General features: G+C 54.4%; 1 long non-coding RNA gene and 1 other non-coding gene across 6 annotated transcripts; both read left to right on the top strand.

The window, feature by feature from the left end:
* Positions 1 to 815: 815 nt before the first annotated feature.
* On the top strand, positions 816 to 11,450 carry LOC144375956 (uncharacterized). Of its 5 annotated transcripts, none has more exons than XR_013435879.1 (4): positions 816 to 1,051; positions 1,137 to 1,234; positions 2,874 to 2,949; positions 3,139 to 3,325. It is a non-coding gene; the product is annotated as an uncharacterized LOC144375956 (long non-coding RNA). The 5 variants fall into 5 exon arrangements; XR_013435880.1 differs by having other exon boundaries at positions 818 to 1,051; positions 2,877 to 2,949; XR_013435881.1 differs by adding an exon at positions 9,591 to 11,450 and having other exon boundaries at positions 819 to 1,234; positions 2,877 to 2,949; positions 3,139 to 3,235.
* LOC120884648 (small Cajal body-specific RNA 16) lies at positions 1,269 to 1,449 on the top strand. The gene has a single exon (XR_005727071.1).
* Positions 11,451 to 25,903: the final 14,453 nt, after the last annotated feature.

Genomic DNA, 25,903 nt, shown 5'->3' with positions numbered 1-25,903 from the left:
GGCTCCTTATCTGAAAGGCCCGGGAAGTTCTCAGGGAGACTCCCAACAGGTTTTAGTCCAGGCTCCCCAAGTCACAAAGTCAAATGGCTCACGTGTACAGAGATACTGTACAAGTAGAAAACAGTGGGTGCACAATAGGGAGTGGTGGAGCCTGTGGCTAACAGAGATAGTCCCTGCCTCAGGCATAATACAAACCCAAACACTGAGGGGGGTCAAACAAGCCCCTCCTGCAAGCCGAGCCAGACTGTTGGCTTGTGACTCCTGGTGCTGGGGCAGAGGCTGGTGAGGGCTCAGGCCAAGGAGGGTTGTGATCTCTGTCTCCCAGGTTCTGTCATTTTCCCAGATCCAGCAGTCTTCCCTCCACCCTGAACTGCATGGCACTGATCACGTGCTCATCTTTTCTAGCCCCTCTCCTCTCATGTCCTTCCTTTCACCTGAGGTGATGAAAAGAGCTTTGCATTTGGAGCAGAACGGCTTGGGTTTGAACCCGACTCTGCCACTTCCCAGCTGGCTGCTCTTGGGAAAGTAACTTGGTTTCTCTGGAGCCCCAGATTTCTCATCTGTTAAAAAAAAAAAATAAGATGATTGCAAGAGGAGAGGAAGGCCACTGCACGCAAGGCTCCAGACCCTTGCAGGATGTTAGGAAACAGCGGTCCCTTCTGCTTCCCTGCTACTGGGGCCCTTCCCCCCAGCCAAGGCTCTCATCCCCTTTAACCGTATCTCGCGCCACGGCCCCTTTAAGATCGCCTTGGAGGACCCAAATTCAAAACCGAGGGCGACTCTCTAGTTGTTGTCTCGATGGTAAATCCTCACTTCCTGCCGGAAGTGCATCTGCAGAACCGCTTCCGCCCAGCGGGGTGGGAAGCGAATAAAGCCACGTGCAGCGTCCGGTCAGAGGAGCCCTCCTGTCGCCTCCTACTGGCCGCGGCACTCTCTGCCACCAGCTCGGGGTCCCTGAGACCCCAGGCCTTCCTCGCGGGGCCCCTGCCACCCACGCCTTCCCGCGGAACGGAACCGCTGAGCCGCTGGGGCCTGGACGATGCCCCCGGAAGTGGGCCCGGGGCGGCGCAGGCGGCCGCGGTGGGTGGGCTGCGGCGACTGTCCTCTTAAGCCCCGCTGCTTTGCTCTCTTCGCAGGGTTTCCGCGGGAATGAGGAACTTCCAGGCCCCGGCGGTGGGGAGAAGGCGTGCAGCGACTCCTCCCTCCAGAAAGTGACCTCCGTCTGGGAGACCAGGTGTGTCCAGCGGGGGGACAGCGTCCGCAGGGTCGTGGTCCGGGGAACGGCGCCTGTGTTGTCGCACCTGCCCAGTGGCCTGTGCAGCCCGTACCAGGCAGCCCCACCCTGACCTAGAGTAAGTCCCGGGGAGCCCTCCCGGGTCGGAATCTGCAGTAACAGGTGTGAGCACTCTGGCAGCCGCTTGGTGGTCATGTATGATACTGCAAACAGGCGGAAGGACTTAGTGGTATTGGACCAGGCGCCATGGGAAGCGCTGGGGATACAAAGGTGAAACAGCCAAGGCTTTTCCCGGGGAGTTTCCGGCCAGATTACCACTTAGGAGGGTGTCATTCCCGGGGCACCGAGGCGCACACGCATAGTCCCCGTTACTGGGAGGTGGAGGCGGGAGGATTGGAAGCTCACGGCCAGCCTGCGCAATTTGGGAAGATCCTGCCTCAAAGAACAGAAAAAGATTGCATGTAGCTCAATGGTTGGGCATCCCTGGGTTCGTTCTCCAGTACTAGGGCAGAAAAAAAAGAGGTGGTTAATTTAAGCAGAGGTGAATGTTCTGAAAGGAAGCACAGTATATCTCAGGGAGCCTGATGGAGGCTGGAAAGCTTTTCCAAGGATGAGACTTGAGCTGGACTCTGGATAAAGTAGGCGTTTGCTCAGAAAGCCAGGTAATAGTGTGTGCAAAGGCCCAGTGGCCTAGGGAAGAGGAACTGGAAGAAAGCCATCCTAGCTCAGAAAGCATGCAAAGCCAAAAAGGTGCAGAAGAACCAGGCCACACAGGGCCTTGTAGCTTGGTGAGGGTCTTGGTCTTTGTCCTAGAAATACTGGGATACTGTTAGGTGTTTGGAACAAAAGGAAGGTGTGCATAGATCTCTGATTTCAAAAGATCACTGGATCCAGAACAGTGCTGTTAAACAGGACTTGCTACAATGATGGACATTCTCTAGGCTGTCTAGAGTGGCCACTAGCCACAGGCCTGAATAAGCATTTGCTGTGTGGCTGGTGTGACTGAGGGACTGGTACAGTGTACCTACCTGATGGCCGCCATGTTGGATAGGGTAGCTCTAGCCCACTTTGGCGGGGAGCAGCGACCCCTTGTTGGGGCTCAGGGCACACAGATGTTCTTATGTCTCCTGCACCCTGTTCCCTCCTGGCTAGAGTCAGAGACTGCATCCAGCTCCAGGCAGTAACTGTTGGTGGGATTTTCCTCCCCCTGGCTGCCTGCTTTGTTGTCAGCACAGATTGTGAGGTGACATTTTCGGCATGGCATTGTGTCCCATGCCTTGGACAGGACATAAAGAAAAGCGTGGTTCTGGCCGGGTGCACAGCTCGATGGAGGAGCACCTGCTTAGCATGCACGAGCCCTGGGTTGAGGGTAGACATCAGTAAGTGCATGGGACAACAGGAGGGAGCGCTTTTAAAGGGACCCATCAGGGTGTGGGACCCCGAGGAGGCCAAGGCTGTTTTTAGCTGAGGCAACATAACAAAGGCAGGAACTGAGAGAGGGTTCAAGGGGACATGGGGAGCAGCGGTGCATGGGCTGGGCTTGGGAGATGCATGGCCATGGAGGGAAGGAAAGTCAAGTGGGAATGTGTGGTGGGGACTTTGCCTGGCAGATTCAGGCTGATTGTGGCTTTGTGACCAGCAGGTTTCTGAGGAATAAAGCAACAGTTAAAGCCTGGAGGGAGATGGGGCAGGACGTCACTGTGATCGCTTTGGTGGTATGTGACTGGTGCTGGGTGTAGGTGGGTGGAAGCAGGGTCTTCACAGGGCAGAACCCCAGAGCATCTTCTGCGTGGCATCTGGGTGGGGGTGGACTGCCAGTGTCAAGGGCACTTCATGGTGCAACAGTTTTCCGTGCTCAGACTTGGTGAAGTAGAACAGGAATGATGAGGTGTCCTTCCTTGCAGGTCAGCGTCCCTGGAGCTTGGTGTGTTGGCTGGTGCTTCTGACGGCGGTCCTGCAGGTTCTGTGCTGGCGTGGGCTCTTGTGGGTTAGGGCCTCCAGGTTGGTTTGGTTCCATTCTGACCCACGTGTGTGGTGAAGACCTGCTGGAGACAGCTCCACGTGCATCCAAATAAACCAAGTGCGACCCTAGGATGTCTCTTCATCCTCTTGTGGTTTCCTTGTGGCTGGGGTGCGCACTTGGCGCGCTGTTTCCAGCTGTTCCAGAGAGTGACTTACACTCGTCACTGGCACAAGTCCTTGGGACACATGGGTGGGTGCTGGGGACACTTCATCCTGCAGGAACACAAACTGTTGAGAAGTGACGATGCATGTAGGGAGACAACCACAGTCCCTGGCATCTATGGGAAGGGTGGCTCCTGTGCACCTGGGTAGGTCAGCATCTTGGTGATCCTCTCAGACCTGGTCACAGCGTGCCGCATCATGGCTGCTGCCCCTTGTTCCTCAGGTACCTTCTACCCTGCGTGGGCCTCTTTAGCTCACTCTCCAGGACCTGGATGTCACCTAGGGCACTGCCAGCCTTCTGTAGGGACGAGCAGCTCCCTTGCTGGTCAGTGTCCCTGGAGCTTGGTGTGTTGGCTGGTGTTCCTGACATCTAGGGCTCAAGGGCAGTGGCAGTGTGTGGTCCTGCACCCTCTGTGCTGCCTCCCCTGTCCCTACAACTTCATTCCTCTCCACTCCTATCCCCAGTCACACTCATCCGAGGAACATTGTCATAGGGATGGGGGAATGCTTGGTTGTCTGCTATGTGAAGGACGCACCTCTGCCAGCCCGTGTTTTGGCTGTGTGTTTCTGGTTTTGCGTGTAGTGCAGATACCTGGCCTCTTGGGCTGTCCCCGTGGTGGGCCATCACAGCAGCGAAGGTGGTTTGTATTGGACCTCTGACCTCGCACTGTTAGGTGCAAGGTACCTGCTTTCCCCCTGCTTGCATTCCTTTTTCTGGACATGCTTGTTGACCTGTTGATTTCATGGTCCCTCGCCTGCCCCTGTCTTGTCCACCACGGCTCTGGAGGATCTGTCCCAGCTGGTCTCCCCCAGGGCCAGGAATAGAATTTCAATACCATGAGGTAAACCTTTGGTGGATTCATGGCAGCTGACCAGTAACCTGAAGGACCTGTGGCTGCCCAGGAGAGGCAGGCCCACATGGACAGTTCCCAAGCACAGCAGCACTTAGTTTGGTGACCACAAAGGGCCTTGGCACTGAGGTCAAAGCATCCACATTCCCACACAGGACTTCAGATCGCAGCTCCACACCAGCTGCTGTGTGACCTCAGCAAGTCACTTGTCTACCTTGGTTACTTAAGTGGGAACCCTGATGGTGACGATGACTCCCCAGGGGGTTCTCCCATGGCCGGAAGTGAGCAGATCCGGGTCTGGGTGGGCCCAGGGGCCTGCACTGAGGCTGAGGCATGTTCTTGCCTTTGGTCTTCTTTCTGCTTTCAGCTGGGAGACCCTCGGCCTCAGTTAGGAAAGGCCTGGGGCCTTGATGGGTGCTGTGGCAGCAGGAAGGTGCCCACATTGCCACCGAGGCAGGAAGCTGAGGTCTCCAGTTGCCTGAGTTGTGTTTTGAGACGTGATACATACTGGACACGGCGGCTCTGTGTTGGCATGTGTGGACGGACCATCTTGATGACCAGTCAGAGACTCGCTCTGTGCAGAGTGTTGGTCCCTCAGTGGCCCCGGGCAGGCCTCTCTGTCCTCAGAATTTGAGGTCTGCTTGCGACTCCCTGGAGCAGTGGGGTTGGCCCTTTACCTGGGGGCGCTGGGCCTGGGCCTCTGGCAGTGCAGCTCTCACAGGCGCAGGGAGTCCGTGGCTGACCCTGGGGAGTCGCTTCCTCCAGGTGCCACAAGCTCCCGAGTCCTCTGGTAGGGCTGAGACTTCCTAGGGTACAAAGTGCAAAGAGAGAAGAAGGACCAGGGGAGTGACTGACCCAAGGTAGCTGGCTAGTGAGCCTCCCTGTCCTGGTCTCGGCTGAGGTGCCACCCCGAGATGACTTCACCTTGAGCCTCCTGCCTTTCTCTGAGACCGTCCAGCGTGATCGTAGTCTTCATTAGTTGTCTCATAGCCAGGGCCTCCTGTGACCTGGCTTGCTGGGCACCCTGGTGTGCTGGTAGGAGGGAGGCCAGACTCCTGGAGGAGGTGCGAGACACCCCAAGCCTTGAAGGGCCTCACCCATCTTTAGCTCCTGCTGGCTAGACACAGCTGAGGACCAGTTTACCCCAGAGAACAGATGCATGTTTAAAATGGGCAGCACTGTGTCCTGGAGGGGCCTGAGTGTGACTATTCTGGGTTACATAAGAGGACTGAAGTGGGCAGGAGTCCTGAGTTTTAAAAAGATAGGACACTGGGTGCAGTGGCGCATGCCTGTAGTCCCAGCGACTTGGGATCCTGAGGTAGGAGGGTGGAAGGTTCTAGGCCAGCCTCAGCGATTTAGCAAGACCCTGTCTCAAAGTTGAAAAAGTGCACCTGGTTTATTCCCCAGTGTTAAAAAGAAGAAAGTTTTTTTCAGATCTTAAAGATTACTGTGGGACACACAGGGCTTATATCAGAAAAGAATAAAGCCTGAACGGAAACAGTTCTGGTCAGGATTAAGAACTCCTCTCTGTCCACTAGAGGGTGCACGTCCTATACCAGACTGCCCTTTTGAAGCCAAGTACACAAATTGGGTTTTTTGGTTTTTTTTTAAGCCAAGACTTTTTCTTCACCAGGAAGTTATGTGGAAGATTCATCTGCAGGGTGGGGCTCTTGCTTAGGAATCCATAGTTAGCCCCAGTTATACACAGTTCTCAGGAAGTGCTAGTAATGCCCTGGAGCAGCTGCACTCTGCTCAGGCATGCGGGGACAAGAGCACGCTCTAGGTGTCTGTCCCTGCAAAACCACTCCCAGTGCCAGTTGGTGGGTTACCCACAGGGAAAGTGTCTTGGGTGAGGAATCCAGCACTGTGCATGTCAGTAGATGAAGCCCCAGACACGTGTTAAGGATTTGCTGGGATCTCAGGCGAGAACGTTGCTTGCATTTGAAAGGCACATATCATCGAGACTGAGCAGGGTTTGCACAATGCTGCCCTGCGGTGGTGTAGACTGCAGATGGTCGTCCACCAGGAGAGGGCTGTGGCCTGAGGGAAAGACTGACCCTTCTGGAGATGTCACTGAGTACTGGGTGCCCTCTGGGCTGGTCAGGGCTTTCTGATGGATTAACAAATATGTCATTGAGCACTTGCTGCTGGCTGTGTTAGGGTACAGTGAGCAAATCCAACTGTCCTCCCTCAGGGAGTGTCTATCCCAGCACAAGAAGATAGGACCTAAATCAGAATATGTGGAGGAAGAAAAAGCCGCCTGGCCAGGTCGGAGTCAGGCTAGCCTTGCGGTGAGATAAGGTGGCTGGGACCTGTCTGGGAGATGACCTTTAGCAAGGTCCTAAGGTCAGAGTAATTCATGAAGTGGCAGGAGAGCACCCCAGGCAGAGGGGATTGTAGGTCAGTGGATCTTGAACAGGAAGTTTCTCCAGGGCGTCTCGGGGGCCTTCAGGGCCTTGTGGGCAGGAAGGGGGGCTTGAGGTCTCTGAGGAGCATCAGGAGCGCAGACTTCCCTCTGTTCCCGTCCTGGAGGGGCCATCCTCCCCCAGTAAAGGAGTCAGTTGAAGTATCTCCTGTTCCTGTGCTAACAGGCTTGCCCAGATCCAAGCATGGGGAGCACCATCTCTCTTGGGACAACTGTAGGAGCTCACTGGGCCCAGGAGAGGAGTGACTGGGAAGAGTCCTGTGGACATAACAGGTGACAGCTCCCAGGACAGCCCACCTCCACATAAAGACCGTGTCCCTTCACTGTGGCTGTGAACCCCGGGGACAGGGGCCTTGGCCCACGTTTCGTCATGTTGCCTTGGCCCGGTGTTTCCACCTCTGCTCCGGCTCCTGGAGGGTAGCAACCCTGTGTGGACTCGGTTTTTCAACAGAGTAGATTTGTTTCTTCCCTTTAAGTTGTTGTTTAAATTGCTAACAGGACTACGAAAAGCACATTCTGTAATCCTCACAAGTGGAAGCCTGTTTGGGCTTTTCATGGTTCACATAAAACAATTATTTGTTCTGGGTTTTTTTTTCCGGATCAATTATGCAGCTACAGCAGAAAACTAGTTCTATTATTGCAAATGTAATTACAGTAGACCCGTGTAAGTCGTTGGAAGGTCGCTGTCTGCAGACCGTCAGCTGTGGGCAGTTATGTAATGGTTACGCAAGGCCTTGAGCTGCAGCCGCCAGCTCCGAAATGTTGAGGTTGTTGTGTTGAATTAAAATAAGACTCCTGGCTCTTCCACAGCCGAGCCTCCTTTAGCCAGACCAAGGCGTGGGCTCCAGGGCAGCGTCCACCGAGGCTGTGCGGGGCTGTGCCCACCTGGGAGAGGTCTCTGGCTGCTGGCAAACTTGGTTATCACCTGATACCAGGACGGTCATGGGTGAAGCCCACAAATCCACCTTTGCCTTATGTACTCACCATCTGTGTTAAAATCCTAAAGAAGAGGTTAAAGAGAGAAGGCTTGGCTCCCCAGCTTGGCTTGCTTTTATTTTATGGTTCTGAGTAAAGGGCACGTAGGGCTCTTCTGAACTCATTTTAGTCCACTTCCTTTCTGATGGGTTTGGACAGAGCTGTCCCCAAGCACACTCCCCCCCCCCCCAGGGCCACCATCCTATGGCAGCTTCCTGTTGCAGTCTGCACTGGGGCTGCGTGGCTTGGCGCTGCAGCCCTCACGCTGCCTCCCATGGAGTGGAGCGCCTTCCCTGCTTCTCCTCTTCTCCCTCCGCGTTTCCCTTTCTGTTTTGTTTCTCCTCTGGCTGGGTTCCTCCCAGTGGCCTCAGCGTGGCTCTGTACCAGGTCAGTCACATTAGGTAATCTTCCATCCCAGTTTTTTCTTAGAGGCATGAAAAGAGACTCTCCAGCCAATTTAATCATGAGCTTGTGTTAAGTCTTGTTGCCGCCAGGCACTCAGCACCTGTAATCCCAGCTGCTCGGAGCCGAGGCAGGAAGATCGCAAGTTCAAGGCCAGCCTGGGCAACTGAGCAAGACATTGTCTCAGAATAAAAAACAGAAGGCCTGGGGGTGTGGCTCGGTGGTAGAGTGCTTGCCTACCATGTGCAAGGCCCTGGGTTTCATCCCCAGAACCAAAATACGAGTTTTGTTACTGTCTTGAATGGGCCAATTCAGAAGTTTATTTTTCAGTGAGGATATTTTATAGGAAAACAAAAAGGCTGACTTATCAGGCAAAATACCCAAAGAACGGCCAGCTAAGAGCCGACAGCCAGCTGGCTGGGTCACTGGCTTCCCTGGAAGCTTGAGGACCCCGCCAGTCTCTTCCCGGAAGGAAGCTATGAATTAGACCAGTAGGAAGAGCCCTGTTACAAGCCTGGCTCAGACCAATCTCACTGTCCCTCATTTCAACCAGACAAAATCACTGTCTTGGTCACTACGTCTCTGTTCAGAAGGCCTATCTTACTGCGGGGCTGGTCTGCTGGGCAAGAGTCTCCTGGGCACCTGGGCCTGAGCGTCTGCATTTCTCACTGCTCCAGGCAGCTCAGTGAGGGCAGCCCTGTCATTCAGGGGCATGGGGACTCCTTAGGTGTAGGCCAGGCACCATCCTGGCCACTGGTCATGTTGATGGACTGGCTGGTATTTCTGAATAAGGGAAGGGTTTCCTAGCCAGGGCCACAGAGGGCATGATTCCCCGTAGTTTGATTGTCTGGGCTGTGCACTGTGCAAGGTGGAAACCCGGAGACCTCTCGTTGACACAGGTGCAGCAAGATGCAACTGTGAGCATCGGAGACCTTGCTGATTGCTGAATAGATCCGGTGCCATGTTGGGGAAATGTAATTAAAGTCTCCTCCCCGCCTAGAAAGCCTCTTCAGAAAGGTCAAAGGGAAGGAAAACAGTTTATCACAGAATACACATAAACCCCACATCAGGGCAGCCCACTGAGAGGCCCTCGGAGGTGGAAGGAAATCGCCTGGTGAAGGGGCCGGGTGCTTAGAGCAAGTGGTCAGGTGACAGCTGAAGTTGGGCCCATCTCCCAGGAAAAGTAAGGGTTCCAAGAGGTGGCTCTGGGATCCTGAAGGAAACGGTGGTGAGCCATGAGCCTGGGAGAGGGCTTGTTCAGTCACTGAAAAAATGTACACGTGTGTGTGTGGGGGGGGGGGAGTTCTGGAAGAAGAGGGAATGGGGGCTGGGTGGGGGGATCTCTTTTCTTTTGTTCAAGGGGGAGAGTCTAACATTTAAGGTGGTGTTTGTTTTATATTTTTACACATGGTGCAGAGGGTCGAACCCGGCGCCTCACACCTGCTAGGAAGCTCCACTCTACCTCTGAGCCACAATCTCAGCCTCGGCTTTAAGCTTTAATCTGTTTGCCCTCACACAGTAGGATCCCTAGAGCCAGGGTGAAGTCCTGCCTGGAGCTCGGAGACCAGCCGGTTCCTACCACTCTTCACACTGGTTTTCTCGGAGACCACAAGCTGAGGACATCTGAGTCTCCCAATCACTGCCCTGCCTGGCCTGCCGGAAGGAACGTGACTACCTGGAAGGCCGGACATGGCCTCTCATGGGAAGGACAATTTTGTCCCTGGCGTGACACTTCTGACACAAACAAGATTATAGATTAGATGTGTCTAATTATACCCTGGGAGGAAGAGGCCAGTTGTCATGGAGCTCACGCAAGCAGCGACTTTGCCAGGAAAGGTGGGGGACTTGACAAACGTTGTGTCACTCTGACCACCCTTGGGAGTGGTGTGGGCAGTACCCGTGCGTATGAGCTGCATTTTTACCAAGTTATGGTGGACTCAGATATTCAAGTTCAAACCTCAGTGTTGCTGCAGCCTGGGAGAGGAACCCTAGGCACCACACCTGAGTCCCACTTCCTCATTGGTGAGGTGGGCTCCATGTTCACCCTCTGTGCTAGGAAGCTGCCACTCTACCCTGCCGGTGATAAAAGATGATGACGCCTACCAAGGAGGCACGGGGCTGTGGCTCAGTGGTAGAGCGCTCACCTAGCATGTGCAAGGCCCAGGTTCCATCTTCAGCAGCACAAAAAAACAACAGCTCGATGATGTTCCTTAACATCGTCATCCTAGAAGCTTTAGCTCGGCTCCATGTTTGACCCCCCACACACCTTTCCCCTGGAGGAGGCTCCAGTCTGCCTGGTGGACCTGGGGTGGGGCTGGAAGGGGGGTCCAAAGAGCCAAGGGTAGGAGCTGGGGGCCTTGGTTTGAAGAGAAGTGGGCTGGGAGCAGCTCTGGTGAAGAGAGGGCATTCAGGAAAGAGAAGCCTAAAACAGTGTTTTTAGGGTAACTTGGAGATCGATGCAGGGTTGTCAGATTTAGCAGATACAAGTACAGGACATGCAGTTCAATTTGAATTTCAAATGAACAATGATTTTTGTAGTCTGTCTTAAATATTGCATGAGACATGTGTATACTAAAAAATAGCTGAAATTCAAAATATAACTGGTTGGTTCTGTCCTTCATCTAGCAGCCTGGGTCCCTGAGGCCTCGAGGACTCCCAGGGTGGCCGAGGACGGAGCCCCTCTTGCGACTGTGCTGGAGTGGCTTGGCTGCGGCTGTGCCCAGCTTGCCTGGCTTCTCCTCCTCGGGAGACTTAGGCTTCCTCTGACTTCCTCTTGAACACAAAGGGGCCCTGGTCCCAGTGGACCTTACCTGCCCCGCACCCCCTGAAGGGGGAGATGGTTGAGAATCACCACTGCACCCTCCCTCCGGGGGCTTCAGGTGCACTTTGGGCGGCTTGACTTAGAGAGGGTCACAGAGGCTGCACCTACTTATTAGATTGTGACCCTCCAGATCCCGTTAGTCTCCTATGTGATTGGTGGAACTGTGGCCCCCTGTGATCAGTGGATACTAGTGAAGGCAGATTTAAGGTTAGGTCGTCAGTGTAGTTAGGAAAATCGGGTCTAATATCCAGTAAGATCCAAAATGGAGGCCATGTTGAGAATGAATTCCGGGAAACGCAGAACAACTCTTGGAATGTTAATGAATTCCAGGAAAAGCCCAAGGCCCAGAGCCCAGCCCAAAGAAGTGTTGAGGAAGATTACTTCTTTGCCCCACCTGTGCCCTACCCCTCGGGTCTTCCCACCTACATTCCATCACTGAAGGAACTATAAAATGGAGAGACAGCCGCACTTCCACGGATTCCATCTCTTGGGTCCCCTTCTTCCTCCAGGAGAAGTCTCTTCTGCTGTCCTTTAATAAACTTCTATTTTCCACTCTGACCTTGCCTCGTCGTGCTTATCTGGTGTCATTCTTCAACATTGGGGAAGCAAGGACTCAAGGTCGACAGTGGTAACACTAGGTACCTGTCCATGGAACTTCCGGTCACCTTCATCTTCCTGTGTCACATTTGTCTCCTTGCTGCAGGCCTGAGCTCAGCCCACCCTCCCTCGAGCAGCACACAGCCCCTTCCCAGAGCCCCTCCTGGATCTGCCCCCTCCTGCATTCCCAGCCTCCAGGCCTTTCACCTCCTGTGAGAGCTTCCTTCTGGGTGACCCCAGAGGCACTTGCAGACTTCAAATTCGGAGTGTTTTTCCCATCACAGTAGCACTGCCCCCACTTCCCTTGCAATAACCAATAGTCCTTCCCAGTAAGGTCCCTACCCTGGATTCCCCGCCCCAGTGGCAGTAGGGGTGAAGCCCAGCTGTTCAAGCACTGTACCTGGCCATACCCCAGGCCCTGGGCTTGTTTTCCAACATTGCGGCAAAAAGGCCCTGCTTTATTGGGGTCACGGGGCCTGAGGCCTCAACATCAGCACACAGATCTGGACTGGGTCATGGGCCCCGCTTCTGGCCTGCCACGCGCCCTCTACTGCTGTCCCACATCCTCTTTGAGATTCAGTTCAGCTCAGCTCAGACACGGCCAGCCAGGGCTTCCCTCTTGCCCCCGCCTAACGCGGAGATAAAAACTTGGGATAAAAATCAGTTTTAAAGGTTTATCTGAGCAAAGGAGGATTCATGGGTCAGGCAACCTTGGAATCAGAAGAGGTTCAGAGGACTCTGTGGGGCCACTGTGGGCTGCGGGTAGATAGCAGGAGCAGACCAGTCTGGCCAGGCTGGAGCTGGTCACAGCTAGGGACTTCCTTATCGTGTTGGCTACACTGGCCTGTCTGGGCACTGGATGGACTCTTGATTTCTGTGAAGGTCAGGTAAACAGTCTAGTTTGGGCAGGGTGGTCCTGTGGGACCTAGTGCAGGAGTTCAGGCAGATGGGTGGCCTCCTACGAATTTCATGTAACAGCAGGAACCCTGTCCTCACTTGGTCCTGTGAGAGGAATTGGGGAATAAGGGAAAGGTACTGAGTCCCAAAGGAAGTGACAGTCGCAGCTCCTGAGTGACAGGCCCTGACCCTGCCCTCAGCCCACGCCTTTGAGACAGGAGGTGCTGAGTAAGCCAGGTCCAGGCGGAGTGGAGACTGCAGCTCCTCTAGTGCAGCCCTGCACACCCTCTGGACCTCAGCACCCGCCGGGGCTGCTGTCTCTCCCTTGAACATGCAGCGACTTCCCTAAACAGACTGCGCCTTTGGCTGGCGTGCCTGGGATTCCATCACTTCAGCCAGGAGCCCTGCTGGTCTTGACTTGAGCTCCCCCTTCTCGCTGGGACCTTCCTTGGAGACACCTCTGATCCCCCGAGAGTCCCGTGACCATCAGGGAAGGGGCCGTATCCCAAGTGATCTTCTTTGTGTGTTTAATTTTTTTTTTGTCTCCCCTTCAACTAGAAAATCCACTGCAGGCCATGATGGCCCTGCTGCTCAGCCTTGGGTCCAGGAGTGTGCCCTGTGTGTGTGAGTATGAGTGAGAAAGCAAACACGGGCCAGTGACCTTGGGCACTCACTGCACCTGGCTGAGCCGAGGTCCAAGGAGATAGCGTTGACTGGCTGCCGTGTGGCTCGGCGGAAGATGCTGTTGCTGTGTGTGTGGTGCCCAGGGTTCAGTCCTCCACACCATAGACCACCCTTTCCATGATAGAATATCCCCCATTCTTCCATATTCAACCCCCAGAGGATTAAATTCGGAAAGGATGCTGGTTCCTTTGGCAGGGATGAAGAACATTTCCTCTATACACCTAAGTTTAATAATTGGGGATCTGTGGATTATACTGATGAAAGACAGATAATTAACAGAAAAGACCCACTTTAAAAAGTTCAAATACATAGGAATTCACAGATAAACCTGACTCAAAGAAATGGTTAGAATTTGGGATGGGAGGGAGAATACAGGAGAAGTGTTGGTCTTGTGTGATGTTGTGGCCATGTCTGTCTGTCTCTCTTTGGGTACTAGAGATTGAATCCAGTGGTGCTTAGCCAGGAAGCTACACTCTAGCTCTTTTTTGAGACAAGATTTTGCTAAGTTGATGATGCTGGCCTCAAACTTGTGATCCTCATGCCTCAGCCTCCCAAGCTGCTGGGATTACAGGCGTGTGCCATGCACCCAGTGTTGAGGTGACTTCTTATCCTGCTGAGTTCAGTGATGGGTGACAGGAGTCAATCTTTCCCTGTTGTAAGGCTGACTTTGGATTCTTCAGGGAAGTTCTGCCTTTCAAGAGATCAGGGGAATTCAGAACAGAATGGAAAACCACCACCACCACCCTTGTTCTGGCGATGCTGTCGTCTTGTTTTGCTTTGCTTGGGAGGAAAGCCAGGGCTTGCACATTCTGAGTGCTGGCTTCACCATGAGCTACACCCCTAGCCTTTAAAAAGAGCCTCATTTTGCTCTGAACCGAGGCCGTCATCCTCTACTTCCCTGTCCCCAGAGAAGGGGAAGTTGACCTTACTTGATCCCCTTCAGAGTTAGGAGAGAAATCGGCCTCAGCCTCCAGCCCTGAGCACTTCCTCCCTCAAGCCCACACACCTCCACCTCCTGGTGAGGGAGCACCTGTGTGTGGCCACCAGGGTTGGCCATCTGGGCACAGGAGCAGTAATGTGTGCATCGCCCGAGGAGAACAGGTTCCCCGAGGCACGTGGTTTACCCCCAGGAATCGCTCACACGCCAGAGAAAAGCCTCCCATCAGATTCGGGGACAGGAATGAAGAATCTTAGTAACTCATCCACTTCCGTCCCAGAGGGAGGGGACAGAGCCGCACACCCAGAAGGACTGCTGCACCCAGGCCAGCCCCGCAGTCCTCCTGCCTCAGCCTCCCCAGGCACTGGGGTGACAGGCGTGTTCCACTGACTCCCATTTTTTTATCTGTACTGAGGATTGAACACAGGGGTGCTCTACCGCTGAGCCACACCCCAGCCCTTTTTATTTTTTTATTTTGAGACAGGATCTCACTAAGTTGCTTAGGGCCTTGCTAAATTGCTGAGGCTGGCCTGGAACTTGCAGTCCTCCTGCCTCAGCCTCCCGAGTGACTGGGGTTATAGGTGGACGCCACTGCGCTCAGCTGCTCATCTCTACTTTATACCTGGACCAGGGTGCAGGTTGGGCACTGGCCACGGTCACCCAGCTGGTGAGCTCTGGGGTCGAGCTGAGCGGCACCTGATTATCACCACTCAAAACCAACAGCCCTCATTCACGTGGTTCCAAATAAACTAACAATGTCCAAATAGTAAAGGTAGTTTAAGTACAAAATACTATGCGTCTTTCCATTCCGTGTTTTGCCCAGTTGACAAAGAGAAGGAAGAGGAAGACGGAGAAAGTCTCAGAGCAGGAAGGAAATCTGTAGACCAGGTCAGAAGCTGGTGGGCGTGACCTCCACCCGGGGTCCTGGGCGATCCCCAGCCTTGACTGGCGTGCGGTGCCCCACTTTCTGACGGCAGCCAGGGCTCGTCTGGGGTGGGGGGCCTAAGGTTTTCAGGCTTCCCTGGGAGCTCACCACTCCATCCTCAGCACCTAGAGTGCCTTGAGAAAGGGGCTCTGTCTGCTGGTTGTATTCTGCCCTCTCCAATGTGACAGTGTGGGGTTGCCGTTTGGGTCACGGTTTGCTGCCGCCTGTGCCACGCCCTGCGCAGCAGCCTTCTCCCAGCCCTCTGCTGAGTGGGTAGGGACAGCCAAGTCCACTCAGCAGGATCTCCTGGCGATGGGGAGCGAGGCCCGCTGCACTGTGGGTGTAACCAGGACAGCAGAGGCCTGCAGGGGAAGCCCTCCGTCCAGGGCTTGGCCAGCCTTCCCCAAAGCCAGTAAGATGCCCAGGCCGGGAAGCCATCTGGTTTTGTAAGATGACTGTCACTTCCCTATTCTGAATGATTGTTCCTCTTTTTTTTTTTTAAAAAAAATTCACATTTTTTTTTAAAGAGAGAGTGAGAGAGGAGAGAGAGAGAGAGAATTTTTAATATTTATTTTTTAGTTCTCGGCGGACACAACATCTTTGTTGGTATGTGGTGCTGAGGATCGAACCCGGGCCGCACGCATGCCAGGTGAGCGCTCTACCACTTGAGCCACATCCCCAGCCCTGATTGTTCCTCTTGATCCTGTTCAAACCGGTTGTCCTGAGAAAAAGATCCCACTGGCCAGTAGCACAGGGGGTTCTAGCTGCCTCCTCTGAAGGAGCGGACAGACGGACGGACACCAACCTCTGCGGGGTTGGTTTCCCCTGTCTTGCATGTCTATGTCTGGCCTTGGCAGTAGCCACAGTCCCCCACGTTCTGACAGGGTCCACAAGTTCTTGGTGTCAACTGACTTCCAGCATCAGAGACCCCCACCCCATCACCCCTTGCAGACTGGCAGCAGGTGGCGCTAACTAAATGAGGTGCCACCCTCCTCTCCCTGTGCCTCGATTTGAAAAGTGGTGCCCTAGCGCCTCACATTGTGTAGACACGCCAACATTTTTCTTGGAATCCGGTGGGTCCCCCAGGCTTCCTGATCCTGTTTATTTTCTTTTTTTTTCAAACGACACAATAGTGGGAACCAACTGCAGCCAAGTGCTCTGCTTTTCACGGTTGCCGTGTTACTCAGAACAGAGGCGGGCCCTTGTGGACTTGGTTTTCATTCAGGAACATTCTTTGTCTTCCAAGGAACACACCAGAGTTCCTGTCTCAGAACTCCAAGCCTGAGTAGGGACTTCCACCAGGGTAATTAGTCGGGTTGACCAGGCTCTGGGGAGGAAGTAGGTTCCCGGTCTCCAGGTGGTGGGGAGAGGAAGGGCCGGCACTGAGGGGCTTCCCTGCACAGGGCGTGAGCCCCCGGGGCTGCAGAGAGCCTCCTTCCAAGCAATGAGTGGGGAATGGGCACTCACCCCAGACAGTGACGAGCGGCCAGCAGGGTTTTACCACTGGCCGACCCACAACTGTGAAGGAAAGAGCCTGACTCTGTCTCGATATTCAGTTCCCAAAATAGCCCCCAATTGGAAGCAACAGGAGATGATCAATTAAAGGAATTGTGGGGCAGCTGAACAGCGGAGGGGACGCTGCAGACGTGGTGAGGGGGAAACCCAGCCTTCAGCACCCTGAGATGCCACCCACCTACACGAAGTCCAACATCAGGCACAGGGGTCCCTGGGGGGAGGTCAGGAAAGTGGGGGTTTGGGGAGGGGGTCACGGTTAGGGAAGAGAACGGGGAGCTTTTGGACAGCTCCCTATGTCCATGCACAGGGCTGTTAATCAGGCGTGTGCCTGGGTAGAAACACCCCAAACCTGCACTCTTCACCGCATGTAAGTTACAAAGACGCAGGCACAGGTTTTGTGTGATTTCACTTACAAAGTGGAAGAACAGGAAAGCTAGGTGGACCACGACTTTAGAAATCACGATGAAGGAACCGAGGGTGCAGCTCAGTGGTAGAGCGTCTGCTTGGCCTGCACGAGGGGGCTTCCTGGGGGGCCGGGCCAGGAAGTAGAACCCAGGAGAGCTCAACCACTGAGCTGCATCCCTAGCCCATTTTTTTATATTTTATTCTGAGTCTTGCTAAGTTGCTTAGCCTCTCACAAAGTTGCTGAGGCTGACTTTGAATTTCCAGTCCTCCTGCCTCAGCCTCCAGAGCCACTGGGATTACAGGAGGGCGCCACCACGCCCACCTCAAGTCCTTGACTTTGGGCGTGGCCACTCAGGTCTCTTCTCTGGGATGCTCTAGCTGTACCCAGGAGATTTGTGCCCTACCCCGTTCCCCCCCAGTGCTAGACGAGGACTGGACCACTAAGCCACACCCCAGCCTCAGGTTTGTACTTTTCTATTTGTATGCCATCCTCCCATGAAAGTTTATTCAAAAATATTATGTGCATACGGTTCTGGGCTTTTGTGTTGAAAATACATATACAAAGAAAAATGTGGGAGACCAACCTCCCAGTGACTGAGTTAGCTCCCCTGCTGGGCGATGTGGCCTCAGGCACCCGAGCTGCTAGACTGCCCGGCTCTTCTAGGGTTGGAGTGACTGTGTCTTTGTGCATGGGCGTGCCTTCCTACAGCCCCATGGGTGGAGCTATGCTCACCTGTTCCTTTGTAATCTAACCCCTTGCCCTGTTTAGGGTAGAATGTTCCATGGAAGTGCCTTGTGTGTGTCCCCTTCTCTTACTGTGCCCTGGGGTGTGGCCTACCCAGGTGTCAGTCAACCTGCTGACAGTGGACATCATGAAGATAGACTCAGCCCCCTGACACCGGACCCCTTGCCTCATTCGAATAGTTTCTCTCAATAAAAGGGGTCAGCGCGTGCTCTTGCGTTTCTCTTCCCGCGGACCCTTAAGGTCAGTGGCCCCAAAGAAAACGGTATTTGTGTCTCTTGTGTGGTTATTTTGCGCAGCCCAGTTAGCCCAGTTTACCTGGAGTGACCCCTGAGCCTTTTAGTTGCAAACAGAAACCCGGCAGAAAAAGCCCTGGCTGGGCTGGTGGCGCACGCCTGTAATCTCAGCAGCTCAGGAGGCTGAGGCAGGAGGATCATGAGCTCAAAGCCAGCCTCAGCACAAGTGAGGTGCTAAGCAACTCAGTGAGACCTGTCTCTAAGTGAAATACAAAATAGGGCTGGGGACGTGGCTCAGTGGTCGAGTGCCCCTGAGTTCAATCCCTGGTACCAAAAAGAAAAAAAAAATAGAAAAAGACCTGGATGGTACCATCTTGGTTCCCTGTGGCTGCCGTAGCAAATTACCACAAACTCAACAACTAAACAGCACACACGTGTTGTAACCTCATCCCCCCGTTCTGGAGGTCAAACCCGACTTGAGTCTCAGTAAGCCAAAACCAAGGCACAGCAGGGACCCGGAGAAGCTGGCACACTTCCCTCCCTCTCTGAAGCCATGTGACAAGCTACCTGAATGCCCCCCATCGTTGGCTTCCAGTGCCTCTTTGTGAGGTAGTAAATAAAAATCACAGGAGGCCACTGTGCAGGAGGACTAAGCTCCCGCACTGGGCCCACGGACCAGACTAAGAATCCAAATGGATCACCCGTGCTGAAGTGCCACCTCACCAAACCAAAACCAAGTTCTGGTTTTGTTTTTGTTTTTGGCAGTGGAGATTGAACCCAGGGACACTTTACCCCTGAGCTACAACCCTGGTCCTTTTTGTTTTGTATTTTGAAAAAGGGTCTCACTAAATTGCTGTGCCTGGCCTCAGACCTAAGGTCCTCTGCCTCAGCCTCCCCATGGCCTGGATTACAGGTGTGCAGCACCACACCAGGCCCAGACTAAGTGTTATCTGACCCGAGAACCAGGGGAAGGAGAGAGAACCACGTTTCCCTAACAGGCCCATCAGCATGGCATTAAAAATCCTGTTTCCCCGTGGGGCGGTGACGAACGCCTGTAATCCCAGCACCTCTGGAGGCTGAGACAGGAGGATCCTGAGTTCAAAGCCAGCCTCAGCAATAGCAAGTCACTAAGCAACTCATTGAGACCCTGTCTGTAAATAAAATACAAAGCAGGGCTGGGGATGTGGCTCAGTGGTCAAGTGTCCCTGAGTTCAATCCCCAGTACCAAAAACAAACCAAAAAAACAAAAACAAAAACAGAAAACCCTGTTCCAACCCTCACATCCTGATTTAATCCTAAGGAAAAGTAACCTGAAGTATCCTGACGCTAACCCATCGGGTTATTTTTCTATTGTTGTGTCTCATTGTTTCTGTCTTACCAGGAAAGTGACCTTGAAATGAACAACCCTCCCACCCCCCCGGACTTTTTACTCTTTTTGCAGTCCCCAGCACGAACCCGGAGCTGTGTGCATGCTGGACAGGCGCCCACCCCGTCCCACCAGCCCCATCCCCAGCCCCTGTCCGCCTTCTGCCCTTCGCTCTGTGCTCAGCCTTTCTCTGCTTAGGAACCCTACTCCTCTGCTCTGCCGGCAGGGTGCTTGTTGTATTTTGTGGAATGAAGTGCTGCCAGCTTCTAGAACTGCAAATCAAGGAGGAGTGAGCTCTGGGAACCCAGTTGTTGTTTCGTCCTTGGTCAGAGTCGATATTTTGCAGACACAGACAGGTACACAATAAGAAGTTAGGAATGATCGTTTCTAAGTGGGAACGTTTCCCTCTATCCCTCTTTGCTAGCTGTATTCTCAGAAGTTTTCCTGGAAATGCATACACTGCTTTTGGGAAAAGTTAAATCTCAGTTATCTGAATTCATGATATCTCTATAGTGTGCTCACCACCTCCCAGGGCAGCCCTGAGCAGCTAACAGTGAACCTAAAAATACTGAATGTTTAAAACGCCCTTTGGGGGCCCAGGGTGCGGCTGGTGGTGGAGCACTTGCCTGGCCTACGCGAGGCCCCGATGCCACCCCAGCACTGCAGAAAAATAAAAATAAGAAATGAAAACCCCCTTAGCCTAGAGCAGATCCTCAACTGCTGTCCCTGCCCTTGGCCAACTGCTCTTTCCAGGAAGGCAGGGCCATCTTCTAGTGCACAAAACAGGTTTCTCTGCTTCAACGTTCACAGTTTAAATTTTGAAATCAAAGAACATTTTACTGTAGAGGGTTTAAAAAATCTGTGAAACAAATGAATTCTACCTCCGGAGCCGAGTAGGGCCAATTTGCCACTGTTATCTAAAAGGCCCTTTGCACCAGCAAAGAAGGCCACCTTTCCCAGGACTGTCCCTGTGGCGGCAGAGCCTAGGGCTTGGCCTTCCCAGTGCGGCCTCCCTTCCTGGCTACTTTCTGGTCGCAGGCCAAAAGCCTCCCAGAACACGTCTGCAGCAACAGATTCTGTGAAAGTGAGAAGTGCGCCTCCCTCTAGCCTCGCCCAGGGACCCCTGAGGCAAGGTTGTCAGATCCCCAGCCACAGTGGAGGGCGTTGGGCGTAAACACAGTGGTTGTTACTCCCCCCTCCTGCGTGCGGGGTTGCTCCTGACGGTGCTGGGAGCACAGGCTCTTCTTCTCCCACTCACCGGCCTAAAATACTCCTCAGGCACCCGCCTCCCGGTCCCAGGAGGCACTCTGCTTGCTAAATGCAGGTGCAAATAAAATCAGCAAAGGACGTGCCCTCTATCAGCCTGCAGCTTTCGCCTGAAGCGAGGTCTTTTATGCAACTCTATGGTGTGGCCACCTGGGTATCACAAGGCCAGGTGGCTGCCTGTCCCTTCTGTCCAAGCACAGCCTTCCAACACAGCGTCTGCCCCCACGGCCGGGCCCCTGGTGCACAGCCACAGCCCCCTCTCAGTTCCTGACTGCAGAGCTGTCAGGAACTTGTTTTGCCTTCGGTCATTCAATCCTTCCAGAAAGCTGCCCGCTTCCTGCTCCCTCCTGCCACCGGCGGCAGGTTGCAGATCCGCCTTCGGATGCAGATGTGGGTTGACTTCACAAACTTCAGGCAGTGAAGCCGCAGCTGGGAGTGGTTTTTAAACCTCCCGGCTCTTGGTTTGCTTTTGGCAATGAATCTGGGCAAGAGAGCTTCGTCAAGGACTCCGCTTGAGGTTCTTCTGGGGACCCTCATTCTCGCTGTGTCGGAGTCGGGGTGTCTGCCACCAGACACCCCTCACTCCGACATTCTGGGTGTCTGCTACCCTTCACTGATGCTGCCCATTTCTAAGACAAGGGACATCTTCAACCCCCAGCACCACTAAAGAAAGAAAGAAGAGAGAAAGAGAAGAAAAGGAAAAGGAGCTTTTCAGCCCTGGTGACCCTGGGAGTTGTTGGAACCAAAGCAGCGTGTTCTCTTGCTTTCAAAACACAGGAAACAAATCACCGTTTCCTAAATGGAAAGGGACAGAATCAGCCCTGGGAGGTGGTGGGAGGTGTTTTCCAAGTGCCTCGGAGCACTTGGCAGGATGAAGTGGGAACACTCAGATTTAAAATACTCCTTGTCAAGGCTGGAAGTCAGTTCATTGTGTGGTAAAGAAAAGAGGAAGGAACGAAGAAGTTGACTTTCATATTGTTAAACTTACAAAACCCCGCCGCTGGGGACCTAGCTCAGGGGTGGGGTGTTTGCCTAGCAAGCAAAGCCGAGGATTCCATCCCCAGCACCGCAAAAAAAGAGAAAAAAGAAAACATCACATCTCTTGAGCATTTGGGGGAGGGGTGGGTGGTCCTTGGGCTGGCCGACGTCCCCTGCACGCGGGAGGAATTCCTAGGTGAGGCAGAACTTTAGCAAGGCTGCTTCACTGTTAGGAGCCAAAGGTGGCCAGACCCTTGGGTCTGGGTGGTGCAGGGAGGAGCTGACCCTTGAAGGAGGCCTGAGGCTCTGGAGGGTGGAGCTTGGGAGGAAAGACCTCCAGGAGGAGAGGCCAAAAGCAGAGGTGGGGGGTCTGAGTGGGTGGCAGCACGGGGTCGTGGGGCAGGGCACACAGAGGCTGCATCTTGTCATCTTCGATTTCATATTGCGCTTCACAAGCCCCAGGACTAAATTTGCTAACAACAGGCCTTTGGGTTTAGACTTTGAAGGGACTTTTCTTTCTTTTTGTGGTGCTGGGAATTGAACCCGGGAACAGCATGGTGCTGGCTGGACAAGAGCTCTAGCCCTGGCTGTGCCCCCTCCAGCCCCCTGAAGGGGCGTTTTTACCAGTAACAGGATGTTCGCACAGTCCTGGAATTTCATAGGCTTCCTGCCACTTCCTCCCCTGTCTCCCAGGACGAGCCTCGTGGGTGGGACACTCTGCATCCTGCAGGAGACTCCGCATCAGCACCACCCCCTGCAGGAGATGCCAGTGGGGGCTGGGGCTGTGGGAGGGGGACCCTGGGGACCTTGGGGAGCCCACCCACACCCCATGGTTACACAATCCAGCCTGCCGCGTCCTTCCTGGGACTGGCTGGCCCTGTGTGCCCAGGGACCCGCGGCTCCTTTTCCCTCTTCTCCACGGTGAAGGCCGCTCAGGTCCTCTGCGGGCAGCGGCACCTCTGGGTACGTGCAGAAGCCCCGCCGACGTCTTCACCCGAGACTGGTGTTTTCTGAAGCCCTAAGAAGCCATTCTCCCGGCTGAAGGAGTGTCTTGGCCGTGTCATGGTGATGTGCTCCACAGGGTCTCCAGAAATGACGAGCGATAAAGCAGCTGCCCCATCAAGGCTGAGAGGAGACTCCCCCCTGGAGCTGCCTGTCACCAGAGAACGGCTCAAGAAAACCCCACGGGCCCTGGCCAACGCCTGCAGGAAGAGACCCCGACCAGGGAGGGCTGCAGAGAAGAAAGTCTGTGGCTGCCGTGGAACTGGGAAGAAGTTGGGGGACTTTTTCTTTGGGATGACCCCCCAGGCCTTCCTCTTCATTCCTTCCCCTTAGGGGAGGATCTGTGTGGGGTGACTTGGCCTCTTACAGTGGGCCTTGGCAGGACCCAGCATGGCAGCCTAAGAACAGGACGGCCTGGGGCTCTCCAGTCCTCCTGGGGCTGGCCCTGAAGTTCCCTTGAACCCAGGGCCTGACACCAAGGGCTCAGAGGTCAGCAGCAAGGCTGCATTCCACCGGGTCAGCTTCAGAGCCACTGGAGGGCAGGACTCATTTGGTTTCTCCAATCTGGGCACTGAGCAGGCCCACAGGTCCCTGGCTTCTGCTGATCACGCCAGTGCCCCAGCAGGGGGAAGGGGGCTACGTGGCCACCCAGAGCCATTAAGGGGGAGCACAGCAGCAGCTCCTGAGAAGGGTTTGGAAATGCCACTGTCCCCTGCTCCGTCCTCATCCTAAAGTCCTCTGACCCAGGTGGTCTCAGTGGGGTCCACAGCTCCCTGGATCTGTCTCCCTCCCCTCCTCAGGGATTGTAAATCAGCTTAGAATTTGCACCCGGGGCTGGGGATGTGGCTCAAGCGGTAGCGCGCTCGCCTGGCATGTGTGTGGCCCGGGTTCGATCCTCAGCACCACATACCAACAAAGATGTTGTGTCCACCAAAAACTATAAAATAAATATTAAAAATTCTCTTTCTCTCTCTCTCTCCCTCCCTCCCTCTATCTCTCCCCCTCCCTCTCCCTTTAAAAAAAAGAATTTGCACCCAACCAAGTCCCTGTGGAATGAAAAGGGACATTATTAACAGTCAATAGGCATAAATGAGACCTTCCCAGGCCATCTGGGATGTGTCACCCTAATTATAAGGGATGGAGAAGGGAAGGAATGTGACTCGTTAATGAGGCCTCTAATCTCCACCCAACCTAGGATAGTCCCCTGCGCCACCCACATTCCCAGTGGCCATGGACACTTTTCTGTTATGTAATACATCCTGGCACCACCAAGTCCCCAGGTAGCAACAGGACAGAGTAATTCTCAGCTGCTGGGGCAGGAATGCCACTTGGCCCGAGGAGAGCCTTGGCCCAGCCAGAGAAGTACATGCTTTCCCGGGTCAAGGTTAGAATCACGCCTGCTTCCAGTGTCCCTGCTCCTGTGCACTCCAAGCTGCTGTGTGCTGAGCTGCCCTGGGCATGCTGGCCTGTCAGCCGGCCTGGCTCATTGTGCAGAGGGTCAAAATGGCAACCAGATCACCAGTCCTCCCAGTAACCATCCACCCTCCTCACAGAAGGCAGCTCTGGCTCCGCTGACTTCCCAAGCAGGGTCTCAGGACCCGCTTAACATCAGAGAGACAGCTCTGCACACAGTGACCAGGAGGGAAAGCCACCTAGCAGACCCTCGGGCCGCCTATCCTGAGGGTGGTGGGTAGAGGCCTGCAGCTCTGAACTGCAGGAGGAGGCTAGCCAGAGGAAGACAAGGAAGGAGCTGGTGTCCCCAGGAGAGAACAGACTGGCCGTGGTGAAGGACGAGAAGCCACCTTTCTTTGATCTACCCACAGGAGAGAACAGTGTGTATTTGATGAGATAATTTATACTGTGGAATGCAAACTATCACCTCCAGCATAATTGCAGGTAATTGATAATGTCTTCATCCATCAGAAGGGCGCAGTCTGGCTTGGCTCCCAAGGCCCTTACGCCCCCAGAAGGTGCTTCTGTCCCATACGTCATCCCTGGGTTTCATAAACCAACCTGTGCTGGCAGGCTCCACCCACCCCTGCAAAGTGGGTGACAATCAGAAAGCATAGACCCTTTGCAGGCACATTCTGATCCCATGCCAGCAGAGAGACAGCTGCTTAGAGCAACTTCAGAGTCTGACTCCTGGACTCAGCCTTAGGAGAAGCTCTGCACCGAGCTCCACCTCAGCCCATTCGCTCCCCTGCCTGGAGGTCATCCGTGGAAGACGGGGCTGGGCAAACTTAAAACACGGAAGGGGAAGGCCACAGACAGCACCCTGCCGTTCCCCCCTCTGCTCAGCTGGGCTTCACCTGGGCCCTGTCGGCTGTCTGAACCTAGGCAGGCGTCCGTGACCTTAGGCTGCATCAGAGTTCTGTTCTTGTTTTTCCCCCATGGGATGGTGGCATTGGGCAATGCTCCACCCCCGAGCTATCTCCTCAGTCCCTGCCCCAGAGTTCTTGAATCTTCTCTCCACGTTCTGATTGTGAGTATCCCCTTACCTGAGGAAATACGAAGCCTTGGGGGTTCAGATGTGCGACTTGGAGTCAACTGATCCCCTGTTCCTGGCCGACGTGGAGGAGATAAGGAACAGGTCATCCTTTCTAGGTCTGGATTCTGGCACAGGCAGCTTGGTCCTGCTCAGGACCTGCGGCAGCCGCATCCCGACGGGGCGGCTCCCTGCGTGATCAGCTGGTGGTCCCTGGATCCTGCCTACCCTCTGTACCTTGGCTTCCCCAATCTTAGGAGCTCGGCCTCGCTTCACAACCCCTTTCAGCTTGAGTTCACGGGAGTGGGTCCTGCTGTCTGCAGCTGGGAACCCCCTGCTCAAACAGGCAGGGCCAGGGCAGCAGGGGGCAGAAACGGAGGTGTGGGAAGTGGTAGAAGAGTCCAGAAAGAGAGGAGGGAGGTTGGCAAATATCCTGGATAATGGCCACCACTTACTGAGGCCGTGCGTGTGCACTGCCTCTGACCCTGGCCACGGAGGCACATCATTCCCACTTTACAGATGAGGAAGAGCCCTGCCCAGGGCCACACAGGGAAGCAGAGCCAGAGCCTCGCCGCTCCCCAATGCGCCCTCTCAGGGCCAAGGTGATGAGATGACCTTGGAAGCCACTCAGAGTCGAAGCCTCTACTGAAGTGAGAGAGTGGAGGCAGCAGGGCTTCCCAGCGTGGGTTTGGAGGAGCCCGTGGAGCTCTGCCCTTCCAGCTTGTCGCTCAGTTGCTCAACTGTTCAAAGCTGAGGAAATCAAGATGGCGGATTCAATGGTTCCCTTTTTTTTTTTTTTTCCTTTTCTGCTACTGGGGATTGCACCCAGGGACCCTTAACCGCCAAGCCACAGCCCCAGCCCTTTTTATTTATTTATTTTGAGACAGTGTCTCGCTCAGTTGCTGAGGGCCTTGCTGAATTGCTGAGGTTGGTCTCAAGTTTGCTGGGACTGCAGGTATCACATTGCACCCAACCC

Source organism: Ictidomys tridecemlineatus, chromosome 3 (assembly GCF_052094955.1).
Source record: "Ictidomys tridecemlineatus isolate mIctTri1 chromosome 3, mIctTri1.hap1, whole genome shotgun sequence".
NCBI lineage: Eukaryota > Metazoa > Chordata > Mammalia > Rodentia > Sciuridae > Ictidomys > Ictidomys tridecemlineatus.
Note: the sequence above shows the minus strand (reverse complement) of the source record. Positions and strands in the feature narration are given on the sequence as shown.